Here is a 10,827-nt window from a genome sequence, read left to right on the forward strand (position 1 = left end):
TACTGTGGTAAAGAGGATCCCTATTATTATTTTCTATTCCCTTTTCTTTTTCACATGAGCAGGAGCAAGGACAAAAATATTCTTGTTGAAGCAGATCCTGAACCTGAAAGGACTCTGAAGAGGAAACTAAGAGAAGCTAAATTACAACAATCCAGAGACAACCTTACAGAAACTTTCGAAAAAGAAGAGGAGATGGCAGCCGAAAATAATAATGCAAAGAGGATGCTTGGTGATTACACTACACCTACTTCCAAGTTTGATGGAAGAAGCATCTCAATCCCTGCCATTGAAGCAAACAATTTTGAGCTGAAACCTCAACTAGTTGCTCTAATGCAACAGAATTGTAAGTTCCATGGACTTCCATCAGAAGATCCCTACCAGTTTTTAACTGAATTCTTGTAGATCTGTGAGACTGTTAAGACTAATGGAGTAGATCCTGAAGTATACAGGCTCATACTTTTCCCTTTTGCTGTAAGAGACAGAGCTAGAACATGGTTGGACTCACAGCCTAAAGATAGCCTGGATTCTTGGGATAAGCTGGTCACGGCCTTCTTGGCTAAGTTCTTTTCTCCTCAAAAAGCTGAGCAAGCTTAGAGTGGATGTTCAGACCTTCAAACAAAAAGATGGTGAATCCCTCTATGAAGCTTGGGAAAGATACAAGCAGATGACCAAAAGGTGTCCTTCTGACATGCTTTCTGAATGGACCATTTTGGATATAATCTATTATGGTCTATCTGAATTCTCTAAGATGTCACTGGACCATTCTGCAGGTGAATTCATTCACCTAAAGAAAACACCTGCAGAAGCTCAAGAACTCATTGACATGGTTGCAAATAACCAGTTCATGTACACTTCTGAGAGAAATTCCGTGAATAATGGGACGCCTCAAAGGAAGGGAGTTCTTGAAATTGATGCTCTGAATGCCATATTGGCTCAGAACAAAATGTTGACTCAGCAAGTCAACATGATTTCTCAAAGTTTGAATGGATGGCAAAATGCATCCAACAGTACTAAAGAGGCATCTTCTGAAGAAGAAGCTTATGATCCTGAGAACCCTGCAATGGCATAGGTAAATTACATGGGTGAACTTTATGGAAACACCTATAATTCATCATGGAGAAATCATCCAAATTTCTCATGGAAGGATCAACAAAAGCCTCAACAAAGCTTTAATAATGGTGGAAGAAATAGGCTCAGCAATAGCAAGCCTTATCCATCATCTTCTTAGCAACAGACAGAGAATTCTGACTAGAGCACCTCTAACTTAGCAAACTTAGTCTCTGATCTGTCTGAGGCCACTTTAAGTTTCATGAGTGAAACAAGGTCCTCCATTAGAAATCTGGAGGCACAAGTGGGCCAGCTGAGTAAGAAAATCACTGAAACTCCTCCTAGTACTCTCCCAAGCAATACAGAAGAGAATCCAAAAAGAGAGTGCAAGGCCATTGATAATCAACATGGCCGAACCTCGGGAGGAAGGAGAGGACATAAATCCCAATGAGGAGGACCTCATGGGACGTCTCTCAAGCAAGAAGGAGTCCCCTATTGAGGACCCAAAGGAATCTGAAGGTCATATAGAGACCATAGAGATCCCATTAAATCTCCTTCTGCCATTCATGAGCTCTGAAGACTATTCTTCCTCTGAAGAAGATGAAGATGTAACTGGAGAGCAAGTTGCTCAAGATCTAGGAGCCATCATGAAGCTGAATGCCAAGTTATTTGGTAATGAGACTTGGGAAGGTGAACCTCCCTTGCTCATTAGTGAACTAGATACATAGGTTTAGCAAACTTTACCTCAAAAGAGACAAGATCCTGGCAAATTCTTAATACCCTGTACCATAGGCACCATGACCTTTGAGAAGGCTCTGTGTGACCTAGGGTCAGGCATAAATCTTATGCCACTCTCTGTAATGGAGAAGCTGGGGATCATTGAGGTACAGCCTGCCATATTCTCATTACAAATGGCAGACAAGTCAGTAAGACAAGCTTATGGATTAGTAGAGGACGTGTTAGTAACGGTTGAAGGCCTTTACATCCCTGCTGATTTTATAATCTTAGACACTAGAAAGGAGGAGGATGAATGCATCATCCTTGGAAGACCTTTCCTAGCCACAGCAGAAGCTGTGATAGATGTTAACAGAGGAGAATTAATCCTTCAATTGAATGGGGACTACCTTGTGTTTAAAACCCAAGGGTGTTCCTCTGCAACCATAGAAAGGAAGCATGAAAAGCTTCTCTCAGTACAGAGTCAAACAGAGCTCCCACAATCAAACTCTAAGTTTGGTGTTGAATCCCCACATCCAAACTTTAAGTTTGGTGATAGGAGTTTACAACATTGACCTGATCACCTGTGAGGCTCCATGAGAGCCCACTGTCAAGCTAGTGACATTAAAGGAGCGCTTATTAGGAGGCAACCCAATTTTTATTTATCTAATTTTATTTTTATTTTATGGTTCTTTTATGTTTTATTAGGTTCATGATCATGTGGAGTCACAAATTAAATTCTAAAATTAAAAACAGAATCAAAAACAGCAGAAGAAAAAGCACACCCTGGAGGAAGGGCTTACTGGCGTTTAAACGCCAGTACGGAGCATCTGGCTGGCGTTCAACGCTAGAACAGAGCATGGATCTGGCGTTGAACGCCAGAAATAAGCAGCATTCTGGCATTAAACGCCAGAAATACACCCTAAGGAGAGCTGGCGCTGAACGCCAGAAACAAGCATGGAATTGGCGTTCAACGCCAGAAATATGCTGCAAATGGGCGTTGAACGCCCAAAACAAGCATGAAGCTAGCGTTCAACGCCAGAAACAAGTATCAATCTGGCATTGAATGCCAGGATTGCATGCAGAGGGCGTTTTATACGCCTCATTGGTGCAGGAATGATAATCCTTGACACCTCAGGATCTGTGGACCCCACAGGATCCCCACCTACCTCAACTGACCTTCTCTCCTCTTCACACAATCCAATAACACTCTTCCCCAAAGACCCTTCACCAATCGCCTCAATCCCTCTTCCCTATCACCTCTTCACCACTCACATCCATCCACTCTTTCCCATAAACCCCACCTACCTTCAAAATTCAAAATCTCTTTCCCACCCAAACCCACCCTAAATAGCCGAACCTACTCCCTCTCCTTTCACTATATAAATCCCTCTATCCTTCTTCATTTTCACACACCACAACCCTCTCTTCTTCACCTTGGCCGAAACCACACACCTCTCCCTTTCCTCCATATTTTCTTCTTCTTCTTCTTTTCTTCTTTCTTCTTTTGCTCGAGGGCGAGCAATATTCTAAGTTTGGTGTGGTAAAAGCATAGCTTTTTTTGTTTTTCCATAACCATTAATGGCACTGACGTTAGGATTTTTGCTAGTAAAGAATTTTATAAAAATAGTTGCGTTGTAGATATAGATTCTAAACCAACAGAAATCCCTTCGTGCAAACGTTTTGGTTGTCACAAGTAATAAACCCCTTTAAAATTGATAACCGAGTATTTAAACCTCGGGTCGTCTTCTCAAGGAATTACAGGGAGGTATGTTCTTATTATTGGTTATGAAAAAGTGTGTTTTGGGGTTGAGAGTGAGGAATGAATATGGCAAATAATTTAAATGGCAATTAAAATAAATAAATACTGTAAAGTAAACCCTTTGGCCAGGTATGAGAAATTGGAAGTCCGGACTTAGTTATTCTTGTCAATAATAATGAAAGTTGAATCTTAATTCCACTTAGTTGACCTTTGCTAAAGCAAAGAAAAGTCAAGGGACTAATTAATTTGACCTTTGAATCCTATTTATTTCCTAAGAAAAGGTTGGGATTATTGAAGTTCAGTTCAATTAGCAAAGATAATAGTTATCAATTATGTTGAGCTAAGATAACTCCTGAGTTACTGATTTCTTAACCAAGACCAAAAAGAGAAAAGTAAATTAATTCTACTGGAATGAAAATGTCTTCAAATTGGGAATAATCAATGGCATAAATAAAAGAAGGCAATATTAAACTGAAATACCTCAAATAACATTAAATAAGAAAATCATCATGAATGTGGCATAAGCCAAATAGGCAACATAACTAATATAAGCATTAAAGTATCTGAAAATAAGAAATAAATATAAAGTAAAAGAACATTGAACCTGGGATCGAGAGTCACTCCTAAAACTAAGAGAAGTTCTAAATCCTAATCCTAAAGAGAGAGGAGAGAACCTCTCTCCAACTAAACCTAAATCATGGAAAGTAACTCAAAATTTGATTCTCTCTGCATGGATGCATTCCCACACTTCATAACCTCTGGTCTATGCCTTCTGAACTTGGATTTGGGCCAAAAAGGGCTTCAGAATCCGCCATGAGCGTTTTCTGCAATTTCTGGTGTGTGGCCTCTGTCACGCATCCGTGTGGGTCACGCGGTCGCGTCAATTGGAGTTTTCCTTGTCGCGCGGTCGCGTCAGTCATGCGGCCGCGTCGCTGCTTCTTCGCTCTTGGCACGCGGTCGCGTCGTCCATGCGATCGCGTGGATGCCAGTTTCTCCAAAACTCCGTTTTACGCTTTCCTTCCACTTTTGTATGTTTCCTTTTCCACCCTTTAAGTCATTCCTGCCTTAGAAGATCTGAAACTACTCAACACACTAATCATGGCATCGAATGGAAATAAAGGTAATTAAAATAATTAATTTTAAAGCATAGGAAACATATTTTTCACATACATCACATAATAAGGAAGGGAAAGTAAAACCATGCAGTTAATATGAATAAGTGGGTGAAGGATTGAATAAATCACTCAAACTAAGCACAAAATATATCACAAAATATGGGTTTATCAACCTCCCCACACTTAAACAATAGCATGTCCTCATGCTATATCCAAGGTAAAAAGTAAGGTTGAAGTGGTAGAATGCCATGCAATGCAATTCTAATCTAAATGCAACTAACTAAATGCATGATGCAATTCTAATCTTATTCACTCATATATAAAGCTTACATGTAGTTAAATCAATTTACATTCTCAAGGAATCATATATACATAGCCAACTTAGATAATGTTAAAGCACTTTTACACTTGAGATGGGAAGAAAAATATTTTATAAACTTGCAAGATAATTAACAAATTAAGCATAGATATATGTTGATGAGTTATTGAACCCTCATTGGATTTTGTGTTTACTCTCTAATCACTCAGTGTTTATTGGGTTTATCACTCTATTCAACTTTTTATCCTTACTTTCTATAACTTTGTTCTTCATCTAACCAATCAACAATTATAGAATATAGACATACCAAAAATCATGAGGTCTTTAATTAAGGTTGTAATAGGGTTAGGGTCAAGGTAAGATTGTATTTGGCCAAGTGGACTAAAATCTGAATCCTTAATTAACATAAACTTTCCACCTAGCTTAAGACAATTCATTTAATTAAAATACAAAATCTAACTTCCCATTAACTGTGTTTACTACATGTTCATGCATCCTAAAATTGAGTTTAGTACATATGCATTGATACCAACACTTACTTTGGGGTATTTTGTCCCCTTTTATCACTTGCTTTTTTTTTCCTCAATGCATATGATTAAGGTTTTGAATGCATAAACATGTTCTTAACATTTTTCATATTTTCACACAAAGTCTAACATACTCAATTCCCAAACCAAACGTTTCCAAACCCACTTTTCCCCACACTTAATTCATGAGCATTCTCACTAGTCTAAGCTAATCAAGGATTCAAATTAGGGACATTATTGTTTTTCGCTTAGAGTTAGTGATGAGCTAAAGTAAAGAACAAGGGGTAAAATAGGCTCAACATGGGTTTGCAAAGGATAATAAAAGGTAAGGCCATAAGGGTATGTAAGCTTAGTGAAACAAGGCCTCAATCATATAAGTGCATGCATACATCAAATAATGGAAATATATAATTAAGCAAGACAAAGATCACAATTTTTAGAGAGAGAAACACACACCAAAAATAAAATATTGGTTGATAAAATGCAACCAATCAAATAGGCTCAAAATCTCACTGGTTTTGTGTGTTCGAGCTCTAAACTATGTTCCAAAATAATATTTCTTCAAACAAGTTTTTCAAAAAGTTTTATTCAAATTAGTGAAATACTATAAAAATTTCTTGAAAAAGAAAATATTACTTTAACCAAGTGGTAAAATATGCACACAAAAAAAAAACAAACATGCAATCAAACATGCAAATGCAACAATGAAAAACAAAAATTGGTGTTAAGAAGGGACTAACTAACCCGTGGAGATCGGTATCGACCTCCCCACACTTAAAGATTGCACCATCCTCGGTGCATGCTGAGATGTACAGGTGGGTGGGTGTTGTGGTTCCTCAGCTGTTGCTCGTTGTAGAAGCTTTCTCTTTACTCGTTCTGGTGGTCAGCCTGAAAAGGGAGAAGAGAAAGGGACATGAAGTCAAAGCTACAGAGCAAAGAGGAGGGCGGTACGAGTGATAATCATGCCAAGTAAAAAAAATAGTGAATGAAAGACATTGTCGCGACTCCATATGATCAGTTCATCAATGGAAATATAGCAAGGCATGGGGAGTATTGGATGCAAGATGTTTATTAGCATGCCGGCAAGGGCATGAGTAGCATAGATCAAGCATCAAAAGCTTTAATGTATTGTTAGTCGTGAGAAACTAACAATAACGTTTGTATTAACAATTATATTTAATTAATAAAATAGTAAAGGAAATTTGTGAAAAGTAAGCATTGAATAGTAGAAGAGAATAATTTAAAATAATGCACAATGCCATACGGGCTTTTTCACAAACACTTGGCATGCATGGTGAATATGTTATTGAAAATATTAATTAGAACATGCAAGTAACCCTTTAAAAAGTAATATATAATTGTCAAATAATCCACAAAAATATAGAAAAAGACAATGACCCAAATAAAATTCCAGCACCAATGAAAATAATGCAATGAATGAAAGTATGCAATTAAGTAAAAGAAAATGAAAGATAAGAAGAATGAGAAGGGAAAGAAGGGAAGAAGAAGTAAGTAAGAAAGGAGGGAGGAAAAATTAGGATTGGGGAAGAAAAGGTAAAATATTTTGGCATATTAGGTTAAGGTGTGCAACGCCGGCGACGCGGTCGCGTGGGTGACGCGGCCGCGTGGTGCGCAATAAGGTCAGGCGACGCGGACGCGTGGGTCACGCGATTGCGTCACTTGATTTGTGCTAGTGGCGCGAGTGCAGCCTCGCATTCGCACAACTCTCTGTTTGAATTGCATTTTGCCAAAAATTTGGGTGACGCGGTCGCGTGGGTGACGCGATCACGTGGATGGCCATTTTTGAAGGACGCCGTGGCCGCGTGGGGCACGCGTTCGCGTGGGAGGGCTTGGGCTTCTAGCACGAATCCAGTCCAATTCCAGCACAACTTTCGACCATGCACCTTTTTAACGTCGATTTTCATGGCACGCGACCAGGTGGGTGACGCGGTCGCGTGGGAGGCCAAAGTTCCACATGACGCGGTCGCATGGGGTCAAATTATGCTAAAGGCGCGCCTCCAGCCATGCTCTCGCGTGACTCTCTGTTCAATTCTTTTCTTCTTAACGCACTAGTGACGCGGACGCGTCAGCGATGCTGCCGCGTCACGTGCGTGTTTTCCCTTTTTTTATTATGCAATTATGCAGTATGCAATATGCAGTGTGAATGTAGATGCCATGAAAACTTCCAGGTTCAATGAAAATAAAATAAAATAAAATAAAATAAACAACACGAAATAAAATTGAAAAAGAACGATCATACCATGGTGGGTTGTCTCCCACCTAGCACTTTTAGTTAAAGTCCTTAAGTTGGACATTTGGCGAGCTCCTTGTCATGGTGGCTTATGCTTGTACTGATCCAGGAATCTCCACCAATGTTTGCAAATCCAATAGCCTCCGGGATCCCTGGTGCACGAAATTGTGATCAATATTTTTCCAAAACATAAACACTCCCTAGTAATGGCTCCAAGGACTTGGTGCTCAATACCATGGCATAAACACAACTTCGCACAACTAACCAGCAAGTGCACTGGGTCGTCCAAGTAATAAACCTTACGTGAGTAAGGGTCGATCCCACGGAGATTGGTGGTATGAAGCAAGCTATGGTCATCTTGTAAATCTCAGTCAGGCAGACTCAAATGGGTATAGTGATAAACGAATAAAGCATGAAGATAAAGATAGAGATACTTATGTATATCATTGGTGTAAGAGCTTCAGACAAGCGTATGAAGATGCCTTCCCTTCCGTCTCTCTGCTTTCCTACTGCCTTCATCCAATCCTTCTTACTCCTTTCCATGGCAAGCTCGTGTAGGGTTTCACTGTTGTCAGCAGCTACCTCCCATCCTCTCAGTGAAAATACGTCCCTGATGCTCTGTCACAGCATAGGCTAATCATCTGTCGGTTCTCGTTCAGGCCGAAATAATATCCATTGATACTTTTGCGTCTGTCACTAACGCCCTAGCCTGCTAGGAGTTTGAAGCACGTCACAGTCATTCAATCATTGAATCCTACTCAGAATACCACAGACAAGGTTAGACCTTCCGGATTCTCTTGAATGCCGCCATCAGTTCTTGCCTATACCACGAGGACTCTGATCTCACGGAATGGCTGGCTCGTTTGTCAGGCGAGCACTCGGTTGTCAGGCGATCAACCATGCATCGTGTATCAGTAATCCAAGAGATATTCACTAAGCCTCGAATGCTTGTAGAACAAGAGTGGTTGTCAGTCACTTTGTTCATGAGTGAGAGTGATGATGGGCGTCAATCATCACCTTCATCAAGTTGAAGAACAAGTGATATCTTGGATAAAGAACAAGCGGAATTGAATAGAAGAACAATAGTAATTGCATTAATACTCGAGGTACAGCAGAGCTCCACACCTTAATCTATGGTGTGTAGAAACTCTACCGTTGAAAATACATAAGAACAAGGTCTAGGCATGGCCGAATGGCCAGCCTCCCAATGATCTAAGATAGCATAAAACGAAGATAGCTACTAAAAGTCCTAGATACAATAGTAAAAGGTCCTACTTATAGATAACTAGTAGCCTAAGGTGTACAAAGATGAGTAAATGACATAAAAATCCACTTCCGGGCCCACTTGGTGTGTGCTTGGGCTGAGCAATGAAGCATTTTCGTGTAGAGACTCTCCTTGGAGTTAAACGCCAGCTTTTATGCCAGTTTGGGCGTTTAACTCCCATTTAGGTGCCAGTTCCGGCGTTTAACGCTGGAATTTCTTGAGGTGACTTTGAACGCCGGTTTGGGCCATCAAATCTTGGGCAAAGTATGGACTATCATATATTGCTGGAAAGCCCAGGATGTCTACTTTCCAACGCCGTTGAGAGCGCGCCAATTGGGCTTCTGTAGCTCCAGAAAATCCACTTCGAGTGCAGGGAGGTCAGAATCCAACAGCATCTGCAGTCCTTTTGAGTCTCTGGATCAGATTTTTGCTCAGATCCCTCAATTTCAGCCAGAAAATACCTGAAATCACAGAAAAACACACAAACTCATAGTAAAGTCCAGAAAAGTGAATTTTAATTAAAAAATAATAAAATTATACTAAAAACTAACTAAAAGATATCAAAAACATACTAAAAACAATGCCAAAAAGCGTATAAATTATCCGCTCATCAATCCCAAATCTTGTTTCGACACCCGTCTTCAAGTTGATTATCAGGATTCCATCCGGGTGGTTCAGCTTTAGAATTCTCATTGAAGCGTCCAAACAACTTTCTAGACCCATTCAGCTGAGCTCTATACCAACCTTTGCGTTTAAATTTTGAGCTTCCAACCATAATGAACCTTGCAGGACAGATCTTACCACTGACCATCTTCTTCTTACTCTTAATGCCAGAGAGAGCTCTAAGTTGACCATCCGTCTCCAGTAGCCCATATTCAAGTGGGGTTAGAAAGCTAAGGGATATGAATTTTACCCACTTGAATGTTGTGAAGGATGATGGCAACTTGGGAAGAGGTGTTTTTAATGAACGTGCAAGCTCCACTCCCTTGTGCTCTTCTTTGACATTTTCCACCTCTTTGCAAGCTTCTTCAATTTCAACCTCTTCCTCTTGGTAGCTTTCTTCCAATTTAATCTCTTCTTTATTGCGCACCAAGGGCATGGGAGGTTGTGCCTCTTCTTCTTGAATCTCCATCTCTTGATTAACCTCTTCCAAGTCTTCTATTATGACATCCCTTGGAGGTTGTACACCCTCCTCAACATCAATTTCAAATACCTTGGAAGAAGGATTTATGACTTGAATTTCCCATGGAGGTTCTGCATCTCCTAAGTCTGCAATCGCTTCTTCCTCTTCAACAATTATGGCTTCCTTTACTTGTTCCACTACAAAGTCATGCTCTTTACTGTCCACTGGAGTTTCTAGTGTCTCCTTCATGCTACGTTCTTCATTAGATTCTCCACATGAAGCCATGGGGGTTCCTTGAGTATCCGAACGTCCGGAAGGTAATTGACTTATTGCTTGCTCCAATTGATGAAGGGTTGCATGAAATTGAGACGATCCCTTGACTCTTGTTCCATTTCAATCGCATAACTGGGATCATCTTGCTCTTGGATTGATGGATGTGGGTGCTCTTCCATGGATGGTGGTGATGGGATGGGTGGTGATGGAATGGGTGGATCATTATATGGTTGAAAAGGAAGTGCACTAGACCTTGAGGGTTGATTGTTGAAGGTATTCGGTGCTCCGATTTGGGTGACCAGAGCTTGTATAGTAGAGTTTAAATCGGCAAATACTTTCTCTATGGAGGTTTGGGGTGGATAGGAGGGTTCATTTTGATAATGATAAGGAGATGGTGTATATTGAGGTGGTGGTTCTATGTATGGTTCGTTT

At 40.2% G+C, this 10,827-nt stretch overlaps 1 non-coding gene across 1 annotated transcript; it reads right to left on the reverse strand.

Annotated features, from left to right (window-relative positions):
• Positions 1–586: 586 nt before the first annotated feature.
• Positions 587–694, reverse strand: LOC130937768 (small nucleolar RNA R71). Its single transcript, XR_009068969.1, has one exon. It is a non-coding gene; the product is annotated as a small nucleolar RNA R71 (small nucleolar RNA).
• Between the last annotated feature and the right edge of the window lie 10,133 nt (positions 695–10,827).

This window comes from Arachis stenosperma, chromosome 6 (genome assembly GCF_014773155.1).
Source record: "Arachis stenosperma cultivar V10309 chromosome 6, arast.V10309.gnm1.PFL2, whole genome shotgun sequence".
Classification (NCBI taxonomy): Eukaryota; Viridiplantae; Streptophyta; class Magnoliopsida; order Fabales; family Fabaceae; genus Arachis; species Arachis stenosperma.